The sequence below is a fragment of the Anolis carolinensis genome, chromosome 2 (assembly GCF_035594765.1).
Source record: "Anolis carolinensis isolate JA03-04 chromosome 2, rAnoCar3.1.pri, whole genome shotgun sequence".
Taxonomy (NCBI): domain Eukaryota; kingdom Metazoa; phylum Chordata; class Lepidosauria; order Squamata; family Dactyloidae; genus Anolis; species Anolis carolinensis.
This window is the reverse complement of record NC_085842.1, coordinates 92777009-92801204: the sequence shown is the minus strand read 5'-3', so window position 1 is coordinate 92801204 and position 24196 is coordinate 92777009. Positions and strand designations below refer to the sequence as shown.

Below are 24196 nucleotides of genomic sequence, written 5' to 3'. Positions count from 1 at the left end.
GTATAAAATTGTAGAACTATAATGTGCTTCATGGGATGACCTTAAAGAGGAATTGTATAATTTATAGAATCAATTCAATTACAATGGAACTTTGACTTAACTCAAAATGCTCTTAAGTTGGGATGCTCTTAAGAGCCATTGCACACCTGGTTTTGCTTTGACATACGAACAGTGTTTTCAGTTAAGTGCTAGTGTCAGAGTGAGTGCTAGCACCAGAATACAGGGCTTTAGGGCTTCAAGGGAGCAGCCTCCATGCCTCGTGATTCCATGCCTTGTGCCTGGTGCTCTTGTCCACTTTGGAAGATTGCTGTCCACTTTACACTTGTCTGCTTTGAGGAACTTTGGGTTAGTAGATTTCGTGTGTTTTTTATTCCTGGTATGTTTGGCTTCATGAAGAGACAGAGGGCGAGCAAGAGAGAGGGGGGCTGGAATGAGTACAGTATGAAGAAAATGATGTTTCTGCCTCTTTACTTTGTGCTTTGTGTGTCTTTACTACAACTTTGTGCTTCTACCATTTTAAAGTTGATCTTTTGCTCTTTATTGTTCCATATGCATGTGCATTTATTCATTATTTATAAAGTGCATTTTCTTATTTAAATACACGTAAAAAAATAATGGAGGGGGGAGGGCTGGAATAGGTTGATAGTATTTCAATGTCAAATTTTGCTTTGAAATAAGAATTATTTGAGCTAAGTGCTTGGCCATAGAATGAATTGAACTCTTAACTCAAAGTATAACTGTATATCACTGCATAAGAAAGAATAAGGTAGAGTCAAGATATGGTAGTCCTAAATGCTAGGATCAATGGAAACAAAATGTTAATTAGATCTGCCTTATCACTGGCTTTGCGTCACTCTATGTGGCTAATTGGCTGCATTTGCTACATACTCGGTATATAAGCTGCTGAAATGTCTTCCTTTCCCTAACTACATTACATCTTAAAATGAAGGCATTTTATAGTTGTCCTTGCTTACAAAAACTATAAGAATACAAACTTCATTCTAGATTTAATTGTGTGTTGCATTTCTTTCCCAATGTTAAGGCCAATATTTAATTATGTCTTTTTAGTTGCTGTAAGCTGCTTTAAGTCCCAGTTTGTGGAAAAGATAGGATAAAAATAAACAGGATAGAAGAAAAAAACAAGAATTCTCGGTATTACCCTGTTTCCCCTAAAATAAGACATCCCCAGAAAATAAGACCTAGTAGAGGTTTTGCTGAATTGCTAAATATAAGGCCTCCCCCAAAAGTAAGACCTAGCAAAGTTTTTGTTTGGAAGCATGCCTGCCAAACAGAACACCAGAGCATGCAGGATTGGTAAATATATGTACCATAGAGTGTTGTATATGGAAATATTGGTAGTAACAAGAAATGCTTGATAAGATTCACAGTTTGTCTGGTTAGGCTGGTTTGTGATGACAACTACTGTACGGTATATAATAAATGTTCATTTTTTGTTCAACAATAAATGTGAATTCTTCTTCATGGAAAAATAAGACCTAGAGCATCTTTGGGAGCAAAAATTAATATAAGACACTGTCTTATTTTCGGGGAAACACGGTAATGACCACTATTTATTCTTTATGTCACCCAAAACTGTGTTTAGCTCCAGATTTATCTCTACCTTGGCTCTCAGTGGCAGCGTGATGCTCCCAGAATTTTCTGTTTACTGGTGCGCACACTTGAAAGACGTTATGGCAGGAGTCTAAGGGACTTTGACTCCTTGTCTAATCATCTGCAAAGATATGGCATTTAAGGCACTTTTTCGTTTACCCTGTTAATTGAGAACCTGGGTACCTATAACAGCTGTCTGATCAGAGGAACCTAAAATTGAAAACTGAGAAACTCAGTGGGAAAAGATACAAAGAAATATAATGATGAACAAGAAAGAAGTCAGACACAATTTATAAAAGTATCAACTATATGCAGTATCTATAAAGTCTTATATCTAAAAGGTAGTTAATTTATTAACTGAGAAGTAAAAATTCAACACATGTGAAAGGGATCAACAAATTATCAGAAAGGGCCTAAATAATGTGTGTAGCTTTTAAAACTAGGGAGAGAAAGGTGAGTGGGAGGCAAAACCATACTTTCTACTCTTTTAATGCTGGGAACACAGGACTGGATGTGAAAAACCTATGTAATCAACTGAGGAGGCTGGGTTGGGGGGGGGCAGACAACATTAAAGTACAAAAAGAGAGACTGGGCTCTCTCATAATACACTGTTATAACACATTATCCCCACTTTAACGGTCATGACAGTATCCTTTGGTATACTAGGAATAGTTGCTTGGGGAGACATTAGTGTTTCTGGTCTGAGAAGTGTAAATAACAAAACAGATACATTACTGGGCATGGAGATTTTTTAATAGTTAGTGGAGTATTGCTACTTCAGATTGATCCCATATTTATTGTATGTATACAATACATACAATATAGTAAAATGAAAATTGCTCTTTGCTTGCCAATTTCAGAAGATGCAGCCAATCAGTTCATTTATCATAGTATAGAATCATCAAATGATATCTATGAACTAATGCTATCCCTCCCTGATTTGTCTATTTGGTTACTTACTCTGCTTGAAAGTACTTTACTAATTATCTTATTGAAATTACTCTCTGATATGTACATAAGGGTTCAGTTCAGATTTTTCTGATGGTATTATATCTAGGCATTGAAAACAAAAGAACACATGCCACTAGTTGGATAGCACTGTGATTTCCAACCTAAACACATGGAAATAGGAAAGCAAGAACAACTTTGATGTAGCTTAGGGAAAATGTCATTTCTGTTTTCATACTATCACATGAGAGTGCAAACAGCAAGGAACCTGGACCCTTTGCCCCTGACAACTCATTATTTTAGGCCATGGTGATGATTTCCATTCATCAGGGCAATATATCAGGCTGGAGTTTGTAGGACAGCAGCATGCATTTAACCTACATTGTGAATGAACAAAAGGGAGGGTTGCTCAGATAAGGATGACAAATGTGGAAACCATTAAGATATAATAGAAAATAAATTGCTGTCCTTGACAAAGGAATATTGGTTCTTCCATCTATATAATACATATGTATTTTCTCCACACGCTTTATTTCTGTTGCTTTGAGGCAGTCCCTGTTTGAAATAAAGTCGTAGATGGACCTATTTAAATCACAAATCTCATTTTCTCTCATTAAAGTCCAGCATTTTACTTTTCCCCAGAAAGGACGATAACAGTAATGTGGCCTCAAAAATCATAGTCCATATACTTTACAAGTCATTCAAGGTACCGGTATTTAACATTTAAAAATGCCTGAGAAATGAAAAGGAACCATTTTTTATTTTTATTAAAGGAACAATTATTACATCCCTAATCACAAATTCAGCTAGCAGGAAGCCTGGGATTATTTCTAAGAAGAGCCTGCAAATGATAGGGGCCATTGGCATAATTAGATGGTAATTGCTGAGGGTGGCAGGGGTGAAGTGCGTTCAGCTGAAAGGTCAGCCTCCAGCACGACATCTGCACCAAATTTTACAGGGTAGAACTTTTTACAGAGAGGAATTTAGATAAATCTTATCTTTGCAAAGAGCTCATTCATGGGGAGTGGAAATTATCTCATGACTGGAGCTAAGTGATACCATTTTTCTTTATATTACTATGATTCATAACAGATGAGGCCCTGCTGTTTGAATAAGCAAGGCAACATATTGCAGCAAAACTAACCTGTGGTGTGAATGGACCACAAAATAACCGGATGGGAAATTTAATTCATAAAAGAAAAAGTTTTTATTGTTTTTAGCAAAGTGGAGCTGACAGAGAAGCACTATTCATTTAGCTACATCTGAGATAAAAAGAGTATTTGATTTTTTTTTAATTGTTAGAAAATCTATCTATTGAGTGTTGAGAAACTTTGATGAGAACAATCATAGGCTGATTAAAATCTTCCCAGTTCAGGATTTATTTTATACAAAATTTATAGGTGGGTGTTCTGTGTGGAAAACAGCATTTTCTGCATGGAAAACAGTGTTTTCAGCACATGAAATAATATTTGCTGTGTGGAAGATGCTGCTTTCTTTGCAAAACAATAATGCCTGATTTTCAAAAATGTTGGACTTTATCACACCAGCCTTGTTGCAATTCTGTTCCTTAAGAAAACGCAATCATACTTCTAATGGAATTATCACATTTACATCTTGCAACAACTGAGTAGTGCTGGTCCCTTGTTGATACAAATATATGTGAACAGTCATCCACACAACAGCATGTCCTACCATGTTTGTTCTGCCCAGAACATTCGCATTTTTTGTATTTTCCTTCCTTCCTATATTACTGCAATGGTACAACTGCACAGTTCTGGCCATCTTGCAAGATACTCATACAGCATCAGAAGGAAGTTCTCACATAAAAGACAGTAATGAAAGAACAGTGATACTGAATTATTTGACAGTTTTTCCCACCAATGAAAAGAGATGACCTAATCACAAACCAGACAATTTTAAACAATGAATTTATATTTACATTGATTATTATTCGTTATTTAATGTGTTTTAATTTAAGGTCTATGCCTTTTAATATATCTGTTTTAATGATCTTACATTGTTATCTATGTATTTTAAGAAGCACAACCTACAAACTATCTACAGACCCACGAAGAAAATCCAACAAATGCTACGGTCAGCGAAGGACAAGAGGGATCCTCTCTCTTCTGCAGGAGTCTACCGGATACCATGCAGCTGTGGACAAGTCTACATAGGGACCACCAAACGCAGCGCCCAAACAAGAGTCAAAGAACATGAAAGGCACTGCAGACTAATTCAACCAGAGAAATCAGCCATAGCAGAGCATTTGATGAACCAGCCTGGACACAGAATACTATTTGAGAACACAAAAATGCTGGACCATTCTAACAACTATCATGTCAGACTACACAGAGAAGCCATTGAAATCCACAAGCATGTGGACAACTTCAACAGAAAGGAAGAAACCATGAAAATGAACAAAATCTGGCTACCAGTATTACAAAACTCCAAAATCAAAACAGTAGATGGGAACCAACACAATGAGGACTTGACTGAACAAAGGATGCCCCCAGGCAAGGGACAAAACATTTCCAGTGCCAATTAGGGTGATTAACTGAAACATTAATGCTGGCTCCCAGTGACAAAGAACTCTTGCCACACCTTGGACTCTACACAGATATTTATTCTTTCCTTTCCTGACTTAGTTTATCCATACCTCACAACCTCTGAGGATGCCTGCCATAGATGTGGGCGAAACGTCAGGAGAGAATGCTTCTGGAACATGGCCACACAGCCCGAAAGACATACAACAACCCAAATACATTATTATTATTATTATTATTATTATTATTATTATTATTATTATTATTATTATTATTATTATTATTAAAGTCAATGTGACTACAAGAAATATGTTGAGTTGTTCAGTAAACTCCATCCAAAAGTGCATTTATCCTCCTGCAATTGTGCTTTTTGTGATAAAGTCTTTTCTTTCAACAGGAAGCAAATATCTGAAATTTCTCATTGCTATCTTTAAGAAAAAACATACTGCAGTCTTACTCTCTTGCATTTTGCACCTTAACATCTGAATATATTCTGGCTGTAATGCTCTTGGTATCCAGTGCTTTTCACTCAGTATCAGGAAAAATCCCAGTACAGTAGAGTCTCACTTATCCAACATAAATGGGCCAACAGAATGTTGGATAAGTGAATATGTTGAATAATAAGGAGGGATTAAGGAAAAGCCTATTAAACATCAAATTAGGTTATGGTTTTACAAATTAAGCACCAAAACACCATGTTATACAACTAATTTGACAGAAAAAGTAGTTCAATATGCAGTAATGCTATGTAGTAATTACTGTATTTACGAATTTAGCACCAAAATTTATTTAATTTATTTAATTAATTTCAATTATTTATACCCCACCCTTCTCACCTGAGGGGACTCAGGGCGGCTTACAAGTGGCAATTGATGCCGTTGCACTGCTATACAATGAACTAAAACATTTAAACAGTTAAAACAGTCATAAAATACAATATGCAAAGTTTAAAACAATGCAAAGTGCTTATGCCATTCATCCACCAGACCTTATACACAAGCCGTAATTCAGACCGCGTCAAAGCCAACACATGCTTATTCTTGCGTACATAGCCAGGTCTTCAGGTTTTTTCTGAACCCCAGAAGGGATGGAGCCTGCCGAATGTCACTGGGGAGGGAGTTCCACAGCCGGGGAGCCACTACCAAGAAGGCCCTATCTCTCGTCCCCACCAGCCGTTGGATAATCCAGAACATTGGATAAGCAAATGTTGGATAAGTGAGACTCTACTGTATATACTATAGTTCTAATAATAGCAAGATCAATTTGTTATTATCATCCCTTTCACTAACAGCTGTGATTAGTTGTTACAGAGATATATCATTCATCCCAGTATTATTTTTCTCAAAACTATTAATAGGAACAGTTTTTTTTCTCTCTCCCAACACCCTGCTGACCTATCATTAAAAATAATGAAATGGAATAATTTCTGATTAATCTGCAGCATAATCTTCTCTCACAAATACTGACATCCTTCCATCTATACAAATATATTTATAATTTGCTAAGGATGTTTGTGCTCTAACATACTAGCAGTAAACTGAAGAAAAAATGGTAGGAAACTTAATGGATAGAATGGTGAAAAGTACATTTTCCATAAGCAAACTTTACAACCGCAGTTAAACTGAATATAAATGAGTAGAGCTCTTGATGACACAAATTCTTGGAGCTCTCTCATTTGTAAGATCGCCATATGTCAAGGCCAAGTAGAAGGCAATTAACAATATCAAGAACAACAACAAAATAAATCTGTACTGTAGTTGGAAGGCAAAACAGTAATTATTTTTGCCAACCCTAGCTCTCCATGTTGAGACAAAATGGATTGCTCAGAAAATCATTACTACATAAGTAGCTAGGTGACCATAAATAATCGCAAAAACACAGTTGAGCTTGTTAAACAGTACACCAGGCCCTTGGCTGTAATCCTAGAAATGCAAGAAGTATACAAACAAGCTGAGTATACCCACACAAAATTCCCAGGATGTAAAATACCACTGATACACTTTCGCTTAACTATAAAACACCTGTTATCCAAGATCCAGTTACATTAATAAAATATTTTAAATACCAGCTGAAATGTCCTTCAGGGACAATGATGGAAGGATTCTAGGTGTAACTATAACTATGGAAAGGACTAAAATCTTGCTTTGCAACATCTACGCCCCTAACGGGAATAAATCGATGTTTATCAAAAAATTAAAAGAACTAATATTAGACAAGGAATTTGATAATATGATTATAATGGGCGACTTCAACGGGGTACTCAACAGCGAAATAGATAAGAACCCAGGGAAAGGTCACGGGAAAAAAGTAGTTAAGGATACGCTATCCAAAGACTTTAAAATTTTTAAAGAAGAGTACAATTTAGTGGACATATGGAGATCACACCATGAAAGAGAAAGGGATTACACATTCTTTTCTGAGAGACATAAAAGTTGGTCCCGAATCGACATGTTTTGGGTGTCAAAATCCCTATCACTAAGAGTGAAAAAAGTTAATATATTGCCTAGACTGCACTCAGATCACTGCCCTTTAGAAATCATCTTAAATCAACATAAAAACAGTTGGAGATGGAGGTTAGACAGTAACTTGTTGAAAAAGAAAGAAGACATAGAAAATAATAGGAATCTGTTGGAAGAATTTTTTGCAATAAACAACAATCAGGAAACCCCCCTCGACATCATATGGGACGCTAGTAAAGCGACAATGAGAGGGTATTTTATACAACAAGGGGCCCGGAAAAAGAGAGCGAAACAAGAACAACTCAATATAATAACAGATAAGATCATACAATTAGAAAAAAAACTAAAGGCTAACCCCAAAAATCTTAAAGCATTAAAGGAACTAAAACTAAGTCAAAAAAACCGATAATATTTTGAGTTAGAACAAAGAGCCAATCAACTAAAGTTTGTTAAACAAAACTACTTTGAAAACACAAATAAACCGGGGAGATGGCTCTCTAGAAAACTGAGAAGGAAGAAAGAGGCTACCTATATAAATAGAATCAGATCTGAGGATAAAACCTATGTCACAAAGAAAGAAATTCTTAATGAGTTCTTTAAATTTTACAGTAAGCTTTATAAAAAGGAGGAGGTGGAAAAGGAGAGCATCTCAAGTTATCTGGGCAGTTTAAACTTACAAAAGATTAAAGAGGAAGAGAGAGAAGCCCTAAATAAGGAAATATCAGCAAAGGAAATACAGAAGGCCATTAAAAAACTGGATGGGACAAAATCGCCGGGGGCCCAGACGGCATCTCTGCAATCTATTATAAGATATTTGAAAAAGAGTTGACCCCACATTTAAAAAAGATAATGAATAGGATAAGAGAAGGGAAAGATATGCCAAATTCTTGGAAAGAAGCCTTAATCACGGTGATTCACAAGGATAACACTGACCCAGATGATATTACAAATTATAGACCCATTTCATTACTTAACATTGACTACAAAATTTTCTCGAGTATCATAGAAGAAAGACAAAAGACTTTTTTTAGAAAATTGGATTAACCAAGACCAAACGGGATTTTTACCTAATAGGCAAATTAAAGATAATGTCAGGATGGTGATTGATCTAATTGACTACTATGAAAAAAATATCCAAAGGGAAACATTATTCCTAGCTATAGACGCCGAGAAAGCATTTGATAGGATCAATTGGGATTTTTTTAAATTGTTAGCACAAGAATTGGATATGGGTTATTATTTTAGGAATGTATTAGAAACCATCTATCAAAACCAATATGCCAAGATTAGAGTTAACGGACAGGAAACAAAAACACTAAGTATCGAAAAAGGAACACGGCAGGGATGCCCCCTCTCTCCGCTCATTTTTATTATGACATTAGAGATCCTTCTAAACAATATTAAAGATAATAAGGAGCTACAAGGAGCAAAAATACAGGGGATAAATTACAAAATAAAAGCATATGCAGACGACTTGATTTGTTTTATAGAAAACCCAGTGATTACGGGCGAAAAATGGATGGAAGTGATCAGACAATTCGGCACACTAGCGGGCTTTAAAATTAACCTGAATAAAACTAAGGGTTTAACAAAGAATATTTCCAAGAGGAGACAGGAAATAATCACCAATCAACTAGGCATCCAAATAACGACAAAATTAAAATACCTAGGAATAATAATAACTCCAAAAAACATCCAATAACTTCAAAACAATTATCTAAAAACTTGGAATGAGATTAAAAAGGACTTAGACAAGTGGAAGAACTTAAAAATTTCTTTATGGGGAAGGATCTCGACCATCAAAATGAATATTCTCCCAAGAATGCTCTACCTATTCCAATGCCTACCAATATTGAGAAATCAGAAAAACTTTGAAAATTGGAACAAAGATCTTAGTAATTTTATTTGGCAGGGGAAGAAACCTCGAATTAAAATGAAAAACTTAACAGACGATAAAAGAAGGGGAGGTTTCGCGGCACCAAACCTTAAAATTTATTTTGAAGCTTGTAACCTATTATGGATCAAAGATTGGATCCAACTCAAAAATAGAAAAATGTTAAATATTGAGGGATTTGATCTCCGGGCGGGATGGCATTCGTACCTATGGTATGAAAGAGCCAAAATAGAAAGAGACTTTAATAATCACCCAATAAGGTCAGCCCTTATAAAAACGTGGCAAAAGTATAGAACAAGAATGTATAACAGGACACCAAAATGGATATCCCCTTTAGAGGCAGCACAAAGAAGGCTACTGGGATTGAATAGTTGGCCGAAATATGAAGAACTTCTAAAAAAACAGGACTCAGAATGGACATTAAAATCACACCAGGAAATCTTGGAAGACCAAATTAAAGTGTCTTGGCTGCAATATGGTCAACTTAGGGAATATTATAAAAGAGATAGATTAATTGGCTTCATGGACAAAAACAACCTGTGGGATAGAATTCTATTTTCAGACAAGAAACTTATCTCCAAAATCTATAAGATCTTATTAGAGTGGGACACAGAAACAAATTACATCAAAAATTGCATGACCAAGTGGTCTAATGACATTGGCAGACCAATCCTCCTAGAGGAATGGGAAGCCTGCTGGAACAGAAAACTGAAATTAACATATGCCCTGGAATTAAAAGAAAACTGGATGAAGCTCTTTTACAGATGGTATATGACACCAAAAAAACTCGGTCACATAAACAAAAATCTGAACACCAACTGTTGGAAATGTGGAAAGGAGGAAGGTGGCTTTTACCATATTTGGTGGAAATGTTGTAAAGCTAGAGAATACTGGGCAATGATACATGATAACATTCAAAAAAATTTAGACGTGAAATTCATACAATTACCGGAAACCTACCTATTAGGTATTTCTAAAATCCAAGCAGGATCAAACAATGAGAGCCTACTGACCTTCCTCACAACTGCGGCCAGAATAGTATTTGCCAGATATTGGCGTCAAAAAGAAATACCCACAAAATCAGACTGGTTAGTTAAAGTCTCAGAAATAAAAAACATGGATAGACTAACATTTTTATTAGCAAAACAAAAGGGATATGTAAGGAAGGAAACTAATTGGCAACAGGTGGATAAAGTCATCAATACATAACAATAATAATAACAATAATAACAATAACATAACAATCTTTGAACACCTCTACCTCTGTGGCATACGGGACCCACACAATTCAGAGCTGTACCTACCTGAATCATTAACCCATAAAAATAATAATAGTCAACAATTCAAAAAAAATTGTAAATATACAAATAAAAATAAAAATAAAATTATTTATAGCTGTAAATAAAATAACAATACCAATGAGATAATCAGCCACAATATAGCTGGGACAGCCTCTTCTAATTAAGATCACATCTGCACTGGCACTCAAAACATAGATTTAAATCAATTAATACCGAAAAACAAATAATTAAAATAAACAAAGATAAATATGTATAAAAAAACAATATCTACATAAACAACCCGCCACAGACGCTCGAAGGAGAAGAAACTAAAAAGAAACCGAAGAATCGAATGAAGATCACAAGGGAAGATGGACTGAACAGACACTCACCTCTATGATGCGACTCGGAAGTCTCCTATTTCTTTGATTTTTAACCTCCCTTTTTTTTTTTTTGCCCTCTCCCCTGGTCACCCTCGTTTTTTCCTCTTTTTTCTTTCTTTTATTCTTCCCCTCTCCTCTTCCTCTTCCTTTCTCCATATATTCTCCTTATACCCCCCCCCCCCATCCCCCAAAGTGTTTTTACTGTATATTTTTCTTGGAAATCTCAATAAAAATTATTTAAAAAAACTTCCAATAATATATTTCTTCCTGCCTATGACTCATAATCAGAGGAATGAATGTTTTGTGAACTAATGTCATTCTGATAAGCACATGTCCATATGATGTTGATTGTATTATTGTTGCCCTTTTTGTTTTTTAAATGCTTTAGCCGGAAGGCAGAATCCATACATTTATGCAATTGACAAAAACCTAGCAACCTCTTTTGCTTAACTTGGTATTTGAAGATATTTAAGAATGTACCATCAGAAAAAGAGGTCTTTTGAGCTAAGCTGTTTTGCTTGTTGTTTTCATCCTCTTTTATTCGTCTAATTCTGAGAACATTGTCAGTTCCCAGTATGCCTCAATTTAACATCCACTAGAAATATATTGTTTACTTGATTGTGGATGGCAGTTTTTAATCTAGTGCTCTGTATGATACAGTAAGTTAACAGGTCATTTGTTCTTCAAAACTATACTTATATGGGCAGTGATTTGTAAAAGGTTGAAATGTAAAGGGATCTTGTAGCACCTTTGAGACCAAGAGAAAAAAGATGGTAGCATAAATTTTCATAGACTTATGTCTACTTCATGAGATGCAAATTACATCAATTTACAAAGTGTTTTTTTTTGGATACACAAAAATATCACCGTGCAATAATTTTTATTTTTATTTCGCTAGCTTGCTGTAAACCTGACAGATTTAGTACATTGGCACTCAACTTTTAGAAGGTTATTAATTTTCTAGTCAGTTAAGCTTACTGTACAGCTGTCTGATGTTAAGAATCCTAAAGGTATCAGAAAATGCCAGATCTTGAAACTAAGCAGGGTTGGTCCTAGTTAATGTGTGGATAGCAGACTACCCATGAATACCAGTAGCTGTGAGTAAATTTCAGGTGAAGGAACTGGCAAAACCACCTTTGAGTATTTCTTGCCTAATTCATTGGGTTTCCATAAAAGTCAACAAGTGACTCTAAGGCATGCATGCATGTACGCACACACATACACAATTCTGCTTTAAATTCCATAGTTATTACAAGGCTTCCTTCCACTTGCTCTTCTATATTTGCTATGAAAGACCTGGATGCCTTATTTATAATCAACTTCACTAATGCCACTTATTTTAAAAATGTTCATTAAAAGTAATACAATTTAAAAAATTCAATAGAGCCCAGTTGAGTTTACATTCTAGCAGCACACTTCATACATAGGGTTGTGCAATCAATAAAAAAACGTTTCAAAAGTCATTACAAAATTAGGGGGTGCTGGCATTTGTTTCTAAAGTTTTTCTAAAGTCTGTTAGTGAAACTTTCATTATAACGAGAGTAATGAAATTTCATTACTTTTTAGTTATAGTAATTGCACAAGTGCGGAAATTTCAGGGGCTCCTTTTCCCCTCATTTTTATAGCTATTTTGTTGAAACTTTCTACAATGGTAGAACACATTGACCACTGTTAGCCCATTCAAAATATTTCACTTATCCACAAATCTTTGGGGAATTTTCAAAGTTTTTATAAACAACATTTTTTAAAAAAAACTTCAAGAGCTATCTCATTGAACAGAGGATCATTCCCCACAACTTTCAGAAATATTCATACATCTAATGATTTTAGGGAATTTTGTAAAGTTTTGGCAAAAAAGTTATTTTTAAGCTACAGCAGCTATCTCACTGAATGTCTCTAATATTAACCAATAGAACTTCCTTTTAGGGATTTCTTCCCAGCCCAGCACAGAGATTTACTTATTAGAAGTATCAGTTAGTCCTCCTTTTTGCAGATTCAGTAATTTATTGGAACTCTGGTTGGCTGCTGTTACAGAGGGAAAATGGCTCTCGTCTGTCCTGATTGGGGCTTTCTGATGCTGAGCAGAATTCTGTGAAATGTAGTTTAGGGCAGGGCCTTTTGAATTCTCTGGCATAGGCTCCTCACCTTCCCTAACTACATTTCACAGTATTTTGTGCTTTCTTTCCCAGTGAACTCTGCTTTCACCCTGCTGCTTCCCTCTCCTAATGGTGAGAGACCATTACTTTAAAAAGAAAATGCAGACGTTTTGGCTTTGCTTTGCTTGCTTGCGCTGAAAATTAAACTGACTTTGGGAGGCTTCCAAAATTTACAAAATGCAAATGAAAAAGCATTGGGTAAGTTTTTGTTATTAAGTTTTGGCACAGGCCACATGTCGGATATTGTGTCATAAGTATGAATTTAACTAATTTGATACAACTTACGGTGACTAACAGAAAAATTGCACACCCTTAATATGTATACACATTTGTTTTTCTGGCCTTCCATTTATGGTATCATTCAAAAGATTAATATGACAGCTAGGTTTATCTGTTTCTATCAATAATCTCAATATACACTACCAATTACCTGTCCTTAACTGAATAACCTCTCTTGATCTTAGCCTTCCCACAAACCTGATAGAAATGCCATACACCCATTTATAGTCAATAGCAGAATGGATCTTCTTCTGCCCATGCAACCTAACCAGTAAAGTAGGTTGAGGGGAGATTCATCCTGCCAGCAACTGGAGCACCAGTAGATTCAGGTTAGGTCTAAGAGAGGTTACTTAGTTAAATATACCAAGAGTTGTTAGAGAATATTGGCCAAAATAGATAAATGGAACCAATCCATAATAAACAAGATGTTAATTTTTCCATGGGAGCAAGAGACTTTTATACCAATAATACTGAACATCATTACTGAGCAATCACTGCACTATTACATGTGGTGGATAAAATAATCTCTAATGCTAAAATTTAAATTATCTTTCATATTCTCTTTTTGTTCAAATCATAGCTTGAAAATCAAGAAATGAAATAGCATTTGAATTTGGGTCAAGTTAATCAAAAGGAGAAAAATGGAAGCAAATGGAAAAATGGTTTTCAAGAGAACTGCCCATCTGAGAAGAACCTGAATGAGTGTAATGTACCTCTGTGGACTGTGCAACACACACACATACACAGCACCCTCTAGAGTTGGGAAAAACACAAAAAGGCAGAACGAGAGTCAAAAGGAAAGCAAAAAGTAGCATGCTGTGCATTAAAAAGATTTAAAAATAAAGGGAAGGTTGAATAAAAGCACTGTAGAGAGGATATAGCTCTAGAGTAGGGCACATACTTTGTAAGTAAAAGGTTCAGTGTTTTCAGGCAGAGACAAAAAGGAACTCTATGAAACCTTGAAGTTCATTTGTGTTCCAATTGCTATAAGCAGAAATGGGCTAGTTGTATAAAGTTCATTCATTCATAGAACAAAAGGAAGAATGTATCAGAATCTTGTTTAAAGGAATACAAGAAGAGGGCAAGAGTCAAAGGATACACATGGAGAATGAGTAAAATTTGGAATAGTAAGATTGCAGGTTGCTATCAAGGAGCAGATTAGCATCAAGGAGCAAAACAAACGTGAATCCATATTGAAATTCCACTCACACTCATTTTTTCTCTCAACATGTTTTTCTTAGAACTCCTTAGGGACCCTTAGGTGCAGTGAACATAAATATGTTATGCTCATGTCTACAGAATCAAATGACTTTCTTCTTATGCAAATATGTGCACACTGTGGAAGACTTATCCTTGTTTAAGGCCTCTTCCACACAGCTGAATAAAATCGCACATTATGTACTCTGAACTGGGATATATATGACATTGTGGACTCAGATAACCCAGTTCAAAGCAGATATTGTGAGTTATTCTGCCTTGATATTCTGGGTTATATGGCTGTATGGAAGGGCCCCAAGAAGCCAGTAAGAAACAGCCTCAATATATTCTCATTCTGTTACGAGTCAGACGCCAGCCAATATAAATAACTCAGTTTATTGCAGAAACAACACAAAAGAGCCTAGAAAACAACCAAAAAGGGCTCAAAACACTTTCTCTTCAGTGTGAAGTAAGAATGTCCAAAAAAGAACTCAAAAAACCCGAACTCGGGATATAATCCGGATTACCCTGGGAAATAATCCTGATTAAAACAAACTACGCCAAAATGGCTGAAAACTCACTCCACCTACTCGTTGGAGCTTAGTAAACACAAGAAAGCTATCAGAAACAACCCGCAGCGACCAGCAGCCACACCGTGCCCCAAAATGTCGTTGTGAAGCCAATCCGCGTCGTTAGGGAGTAGCCACAAGCACCGAGTTCCAGTCCGAGTCATTAGGGAGAAGTCACAGGTATCGAGTTCCAATCCGCATCGTTAGGGAGAGGTCACAGGCGTCGATTCCCAGTCCAAGGTAAACACAAAGAGCCAAAGCGACGGAGGCAAGCCGGCAGGTCCCAAAGCAGTCTTCCAAACACGTCTTCTGAAACAGAGATCCTGAAAGCGCCCAACAAACACCTTGCTGATTGCAAGGTTACATTAGCAACAAACTTACTTTTATTTCAAGTCCTCAGCCAGCTAACGCCCTATCCACAGCTGAACCTTGTTGCTGCAAATCCTCATCGGAGCTGGAGTCGCCCAATGCCCCACCAACCCTACCTCCAGCTGCTGCTCTTCTACGATCTCTCCACTAGTCCACCTTCTATCCAAACCCATAACTCCCCAGGATCCAGCTGTATCTTCGCTGTGCCATCCCTCAAATTTACCACTGCTTGTGGGTTCCTCAAAAACATCCCGGATCTCTTGAACCCTAGTCCAATCCATCTCTTCACTCCCAGAGTCAGATATCCCATCCTCCTGACTCCCAGCCCCACAATCCCCTTCAAAACCCTCAAAGGACTCATCATCACTGGGTTCCATAAGTATTTCCCAGATTCTCTTCCTTTGTTGCTCCTCATCAGAGTCTTGCTCATGAGTCGTTTTCCTGCCTCTTCTAACATAACTAGTAGAATCTCTACTCGAAGACTCCATCACAATACAGTCATTGTCAAAGACAGAACACCACCAAATAAGGTTCAACACAGTTTATTAAAGTTACAGAACCAAAAAATGCCCGTAAGAAACAAAGGGCTAGGCAAACACTTGCCTTCAATGTGAAAAGATACTAAAAACGGTTCAAAAGATAAACCGGATTAAACAGGAGTTTAATCCGGGTTAAATCAAAAATGCTTACTTCAGCCTGGCACTTTAAACAAACAAAGGTTGGTAAACAAAGATTCAATGAAACACAAATAACTGGCAGCAGATTCTTCTCTGCTACTCAAAAGCTACGATTGAGTAACTAAGTTGTTACTCCTCCGTGCAACGAGCGAACTCCGGGTCCAAACACATCAATCAGGGTAGCAGCGGTCAGCAGGGTCCCAATCCGGTCCAAGGTCGAAAGCCAGGTACAGACGTCTTTAGTTCACCAGTTCCACCGATAGCCACAGAAGGGATAGTCTGAGGTCGTAGTCAGTCAGTCAGTCCAGCGTCAATCCAGAGTAGGCAATTAATGTCCGTCAAAAAGACGACGGAGGTCCAAGCTATCAAGATTAAACACAAGTTGCACAGGAAAAGCCCACACAGTTCCTCCCGCCGTCTATGCCCAGTGTCCTTGGTAACTTACGTATTCAGCAAACGAATCACACCCGTCTTCAGGAAATTCCCCAACAAGAGCCCAAGCGTTCGTCCAGATTACCTTGCCCAACGCAATTAGCCATTGATTCTAAACCCCATTTTATGCCAGTTCATAACTCCTCATCACTATCAGCTGCTATCCTAATTCCAGGTGCCTCATCATCATCATCCTCATCAGAGCTAAAACACCTTTGACTACGCCCCACAGCATCCCCAGCTGTGGATCCCGTTCCATCCCTCCAGCCCGTCCACGGGTCCGATCCTGCAACCCGCCAGTCGCCTCCCATGCTATCATTGCCGGTGACACCCAAATCCTCCCTCACACGAGTCCATTCCATGTCATCCTCCTCTGAGCTAACCATCTCTTCCTCCATTCCCTCGGTAAAACCCTCAAAGGAGTCTTCGTCCGTTGGTTCTGCAAATAAGTCTCGGAGCCGTTTCCTTTTGCGCTCCTCAAGAGAGTCTGACACTCGAGGAGTCTTACGACCTCGTCTCCTAGTATCAGAGCCAGAAGGCTCAACCATAACAGTCATAGTGTTAAGGGAGGGTGAAGCAAAGTGGAGGTGTGAAAATAAAATCCTTGTCACATTGCTGAAAGTAAATAATAATGAAGGCTTCGTCTCACCTCCGAGATTCTGAGTGTCAGCCATGGCAAACAAACATCAGGCTAGCCTTTTAAGACCAGCTCTGTTCCAGTTCTGATGAAAAGCTTCTGCTGATGTTAAACTGGGATTGATTCTTAACTTGCATGAACCTCAAAGAAATGCTGACACCAAATCAACCCCAACCTAGTTGGGATTACTAAAAGAAAGGTGAAGCATGCCCTACCTCTTTCCCAGGAGTACAAAAGGTACACCCAGATAAGATGTGAGTTTGTGTAACAGTTTTTCTGAGAGTTATGAATGTAAAATGAAAACAAAATGCTAAAAAAGTGGATGAAATAAACTGTGCACTTTTTAAAAAATGGCAATATTTTCCTTTGAAATTATTTTTTGTCTATGTTGGTATGGTACCTTGACAATTCTGCTGCTGTACCCCTGCCCCCACAGTTGGAGTTGTTTGCTTGTCAAGGGAGTATGCGAAGGATGCATTTTCTATTCCTTTTTCTGTTCCTATGCAAACACATCTCAGGGCATTTTAAACAGAAAAATGTCATAGTCATCATCATTGTTGTCATAATCGTCATCTGTTCATCATGATCCATCTATCACTTGGAACATACCAAAAACTGGGACCCATTTTGGAAAAAAAAAATACAGCATGCATACCCATACAGCTCTCTTCCTTCCTTTCCTTAAAATAGTACAGATAGTGCCTATATTTCAGATACAAAACCTTTTAAAAATGCTAACTTGATTTTTGTAGGGGACTGCCAGGATAAGAATATTGAGAGAGTTCAGACATGATGGTAGTATTTTTAGCATCTACAGCTTACAGTCGTGCTTGTCAGGATTGGGATACAGCAGCAATGTGCTGAGCAGAGTCTGGAGATTCTAAAAATAAACTTCCCCTTTACGCAATTGGAATTAAAACGAGACAGAAGCATAGGTAAACGGAGGGTGGTGTTGAATTGAAAGTTTAATTCTTATCCTTCTGGTGAGGCTAAGAATTTGGCTGAACAGTCGAAAGGTTACTTGGGAGCTTTAGTGCAAGACAGGAAGGGTGAAGAATTGACCTCCACAAAGAGAAAAAAAAATAACAACTCTTATTCCAGGAATGATTTGCCTTATAGTTCTAAATGCAAAACATACCAAGCCCCAGTGCTTGAAGCGGGGGCATGTTTCTATGAGGGGGAAGGGTCTCTCTAATGCAAAACACATGTGTTTTCAATTGATATTTGGAGCCAGACCAGTAGCTGTAACTTGGCCTGACAAAGCCTTATTGAAGTAAAAGACAGAGTGTGGTTTCAAAGCAGCTAGAAAAAGAACGGGAATGCTGTTTAGGAAATTCTTCAGGCATGGGCAGGGACTTGGCTCAAGTTCTGGTGTTGGAAAATCTGACAGGGGCAGCTTCTGAACACAGGGTAGGCCTCGTGCAGCTCTGAAAGCAACTCTGTGTCTCCCACACCCTAGCCCTATTAGGGCATACTCAAGGAACTGTTCTTTCATCTGGCTTGGGAAAGAGAGAGGTAAGAGCCTATTGTTCTTTCTCCATGTGGGTTTTTGGGCATTGTTTTTCTTTTCTAATGCAAGGATTTGTTTTGCATTCAGCTGAATGGTTTAAGGGGAGGGCGAAGTTGGAAAGTATAGAGATTGCCTTAGAGTGTGCTGCCTTTCCAAACTGTTAGTTAAGTTCTGATCTTGCAGGGAAGAGGAGTATCTTGGCTTTCTTTTCATGCAGCATACATGCTTGCCAACATTTTCCTTTTTCCATGGTAATGGTGAGAATGGGGAAGTAACATTTTTAAAGTTTATCCATGGCTGTGTAAGGACGAAGAACTGAAGCAAAGCTCATTGTAATGTAATGGCTATTCAGTAAATGCCATCTATGTATCATTGCTGTAAATGCAAATGAAATTCACAAATGTATCTTTTGCTGTTTTCCTGAGAGGAAACTTGAGGCTATTGCTGAATAATTTCAAGGCTGTGTGCATATCAAAAATCGCAAGAGTTGTTTTTGCTGCTCTGCTACGGTGTTTCTTTCTCCATAGTTTTCTCTGTCTGATCTCTAGCAAAACATTCAGAAACACATTGTACTATATCTTAGAAAACGCTCAGGATTAGCTTTCCAAAAAGCAACACTTGGATCCCTTATGCTGCTTCTCTTCTGATGAAATGTGTTGTTTTGGTCAATTAAATTACTCTAGGAAAACTTTGCTCAAAGTGTGGAGTGGTGGAATCCTGGAAACGACTACTTAATGTGCATCTTATTACTGGATATTGTAATGTGTTGGATTTCCATTAGGAGTGACCAATGCATCTTACTTGGCAGGCTTGTGTAGTGTCTGGAAGTCATTCCACAGTCAAGATGTGAAAATGAGTCAGAATTAGCACTCAGATTCTTGTATCTTAAGACAGTTTCTTATCACTCTTCTATTTGACTTGCCTTATCTTGGTAAAGAGTGTATTTTTCTCAAATACATTGTGCACCAGAAAAGGCAATAGAAAATGCAAAAAACTTTTTTTTAAAGAAAACTATGCCTGCATGGGGAAAGGATATTATATTGGCAACTAGTAGCAATGAGGTCAGGGAAATCATACTGGGAGCCTATGGCTCTTTTCCCTATCCTATTCAGATGTTAATACTTTTCATTATAATTCATAAGTGAAACTATAATGCAGGATAATGCTAGGGGTGGAAAAGTGGTTTCTGTTTATTTTTTAACAGATTATCAAGTATAAATCAAACTGAAGTAGAGAAATTGAGATAGAAAAATTGAACCAACCACCAGGCAAAAGAGTTATGCCTCTCAAAGGAGCAAAGTAAAGAGATAATAAACCACATGGATAAGAATCTAGGATGGCTGTTGGCTCGGTTTTGTGGTATCCATCCTGGCTTTATTTTAAAGGGATTGAACTGGATTGAATTTATAGAAAAACAAAGAGAAAATCAAACAATGGATCAGAATTAGGAGAAGCTGCTAGATTGAGAGGAAAAGCAGAAGATACAGACATCTTATGAGCAGAATTTTCAGAACTGTGTTTCCATGACAAAACTCCTTTTTCATTTAAGACTCTTAGGTGCATGGCAGCAAGGTTAAGGGCTTGGTCCAGCAATACTCTGAGCCCAAACGTGGTCCCATCTACACTGCTATATAATGCAGTTTTACTGCATTGAACTTCATTATATGAGGCCGGTTTCACACAGACCTTTAATCTGCACCTAGTCGGGTTTAAAAAACCTCAATGGGGGTCATATTAGAGTCCCTACACCTCCTCCCAAAAGCCACATGTTGCAGGGGGGGGGTGTCTAGATGCCCTGCCAGACCTTCCAGCAGGGCACCCAGACATGAAAGAACCTCCCCTCACACACACACACAAAGGCTAAAAAGTTATTTCTACATGCCAGTATTGCTTAGGCATTACTTTAGTGGCAGCCGGGTAAGTAGCCCTTGTCCCAAATTAATTCGCTTTTTCCTGAAGCGTCGTTTGGACACCTCAGGTAAAGTGTGGGAGTTCATATCTTTTGGGCACTGTGTGGATTCGCCCTGAGTCTATAAAGACCATAAAATGCAGATTCAAACTGCATTGTATGACAATGTAGAAGGGACCTAGACCTATGTTAAGAAAGGTATTTTAGAATGGCTTGATGGCCAAGAAGTTACATTCTTGATTAGAAAGACTTTCTCTGTATCCTTGTTGTGATTGCAATAGACATACAAATCTCCCATCAATAACTCAAATGATAACTAGTCACCAAAGACATGCCCCATGGTATTAAAGACCTCCATCAGTACTAGTCTCTAACCCAGTGTTTCTTAAACTGTGACCCTCCAGATGTTTCGGACTTCAACTCCCACTATTTTTAACAGTTGGTAAGTTGGCTTGGCATTCTGGGAGCAGAAGCCCAAAACAGTTGTAGGAGCACAGTTTGAAAAGCACTGCTTTAACCCAACATGAGTGTGATCTGTTCTGCTTTAGCCCCCTCATTCAGATAGCTAATTCATGAAGCTACAGGTTAAGTAAAAGGGAGGATCCTGTCCACAGCAGCAGGAATGTAGGCACACAATTGGGCTTTCTCAGAACTAATAGACCTGAGCCAAGGGAAGAACTTTACTTGTCTCTTATATTCACTACATCTATAGCCTTTTGTTTATTGAATTTTATTCATTTTGTATACAACAAGATATGCAAAAAATGCTTCTGTGTAATATTTGCCATATATTTACTATAGTATATTTCTTTCAAGCAGACACATGTTGGTTCACAGTTGTAGCTGGCAGTCTTTTCATATTTTTAGTACACCTTTTTCCTCACTAGTATCTTAATAATAATAATTAATAATAACAGCAACTTTATTTTTGTACCCTGCCTCCATCACCCCACAAGGACTCGGGGTGGCTAACATGCCGCCAAGCCCAAATTTCCACAATAAACAGAATAAAATGCATTCACAATAAAAACATCATTAACAGTTAACATTACACAGAGAATGCATTAAACAGAGGATGCAATGTTACAAGAGGATGCATTGTGAGTTCCACTTACCTGTCACTCTTCTAGGTAGATAAGTGCCAAAGGATCTGTTTTTATTGTTTCATTAAACATTCTTCTTGTCCTCTTCCCTCTCACAATCTCCTTGATCTCTGCCCTTGATGCCTACTCTATCTCCCAAGGTGTCACTGAATTAGACACTCCAGTGTCAAAAGAGGGTCAATCAATCTTGTACTAGTTAGAGGAGAATGTGACTTGAAGCTTGGAATGTGAATTCCAAGGTCTTTGCACAGCTTTTAGTATGTGAAGCTTCTCCTTTAATTCCAACATTTCTTGGACTTTCAATGGACATCTTGTTGATACTGATTAGTTAAGTATTGGTTGCTGCTAAGTCTTTGAGGTGGACACAGAGGTAAATATTTGATGTTGCTGCCTCATAACATTTCCAGTATGGTGTCACAAGAATTACAAATCCAACTCCCCCACCCCCCAAAAAACAATTGCTGTATGCTTTTTGATAATTTTAAATTCTGAGAAATTTTATATGAAACACAGTTCAAAAGAGAAGGTTTCCCATCAAAAAGAGTGTTGTACACAGAGCACTACTTTTGGCACAAATAATTTTTTGTAAGACGAAGTATTTAATCTAAAAGTTTGAAATGTCAAAAAGGTTGCAGTGAATGACACCTTTTTCCAATGTGGTGTCTCAATATGTCAGAATAATCTTTCTTATGGTTATTTTTTTTTGGGGGGGGAAGTATTCTTTACACCCTTATTTAGAAGTAACAGAAGTAGCATTTGTGAATTTGAGAATGAACCGAGCAGGCATTCCTAAGGTGGGAACAGTGGGGAAGTTGCATTTCTACCTCTTCTTTTCAGGCTGCTCTTCATCTTCCCTGTTATGCCAACAAAATCCACTTCAGGGGATTTCTAAGCTCCTTGGAAGCAATTTTGAGAGAAAGAATTTTCAACAGGGAGATAATCTTCCCTCTCCTAGTAGCTCCATTAGTTCAGGAAACCCATCACATCTAAGGACCTCATTGGGCTGTGCTGTTGCACTGACAATTGCCGGAAAAAGGGAAGGGGCACAGGGCAGCTCATGGTGCCCTGCATGCCCTCTCTCCTCCCCTCATCACATGGTGGGAATGGGAGAGGCACCCTTTCCCTCCCCCATCAGATGGCAGAAAGGGCAGCAACACATGGAAAGTATGGGTAGCTCCATCAGAATGCCCAAAATACACTTGCTTCCCTGGAGTATGGAGGAAGCACCTTTCAGCACTTACTTCAACTTTGAGAGGAAAGTGGGCATGGCCTGCAGTGCATCGTGTGATGGCACGTAGCAGACCCCATCCTTGCCGTGAAGCAAAGTAATAAAATGGGGCAAAAATGCCCCGTGTGAAGAGGTGGTAGCACTACATTAATATTCTTTGGCATGTTTTACACACAATTGCTTACCTTCTAGATTTTAGCAGAACATTTGATAATAGGTATTTTGTTGGTGTTTCCATTTTATTGTTGCTGTTAACTGAACATACACTTTTTCAATGAATTGATAGGTCAGATACTACAGTAAAGATACAAATCATTCCAGTCTCTTGAAACAGGAAATCAAGAAGATGTTATTTCCATGAAGCTGATAACAAGAAGAACAGATAGCCTGAGAAACAATATGCTTTGAAGTAACTAATGGGAAGCAGTTGGGTTTATGGAATAGTTTTTTTAAAAAAATGTTTAAAATGTGATATCCTTCAAATAGGTTTTAAGTTACGGCAGGCATCACAGTGGCATATAGTAGTAATTACAGATGGCCCAAATTGAATGATTGCATTTGGCAATAGGAAGTCTGTGTAGATGTGAAAAATCAAAATTAAATATCATAGTGATGACAAGGCTTTGTGAAGATAGAGAAATAAGGAGTATGCTACACTTCAATGTCAGCTGCAGGGATGTCTGCTTTCGATACTGTATGTTAATTACAGTTTTACAGGAGTGTATATTGATTTTTGCTGAGTTTTGAATGCAATCATCATATGTTTCAAGGTTAAAGGATTCAGGAATGATTTACCATTGCCACTTCTTAGTACTAGCTGCATTATAGCCTCTTGCCTTGCAGGAGCCTGCATCCCACAAAAAGGTAGTTCCATGGCAAAATGCCCAAAGACATAGTGCTGATTGTTGTTAGATGTCAAATCCTGGGCCTGAAAGACGTGGCTACAACTTAGTAGCTCAAAACCTTATGTTACACTACTGTAGTCATTTTCATGCATATAGAATGTGAAATC

The 24196-nt window shown here is 37.7% G+C and overlaps 1 protein-coding gene across 5 annotated transcripts in view; it reads left to right on the top strand.

The window, feature by feature from the left end:
* The window catches only part of sgcd (sarcoglycan delta), a 906913-nt gene that overhangs the window by 504295 nt on the left and 378422 nt on the right, over positions 1-24196 (top strand). Inside the window, exon 1 of one of the 5 annotated variants that reach the window (XM_062973868.1) lies at positions 18277-18949. The exons of the other annotated variants lie outside the window; for them this stretch is intronic. The gene's annotated coding sequence lies outside the window, so the exon portion shown is untranslated. Of the gene's footprint in view, positions 1-18276; positions 18950-24196 lie in introns of those variants that run through there. 5 annotated transcript variants of the gene reach the window in all.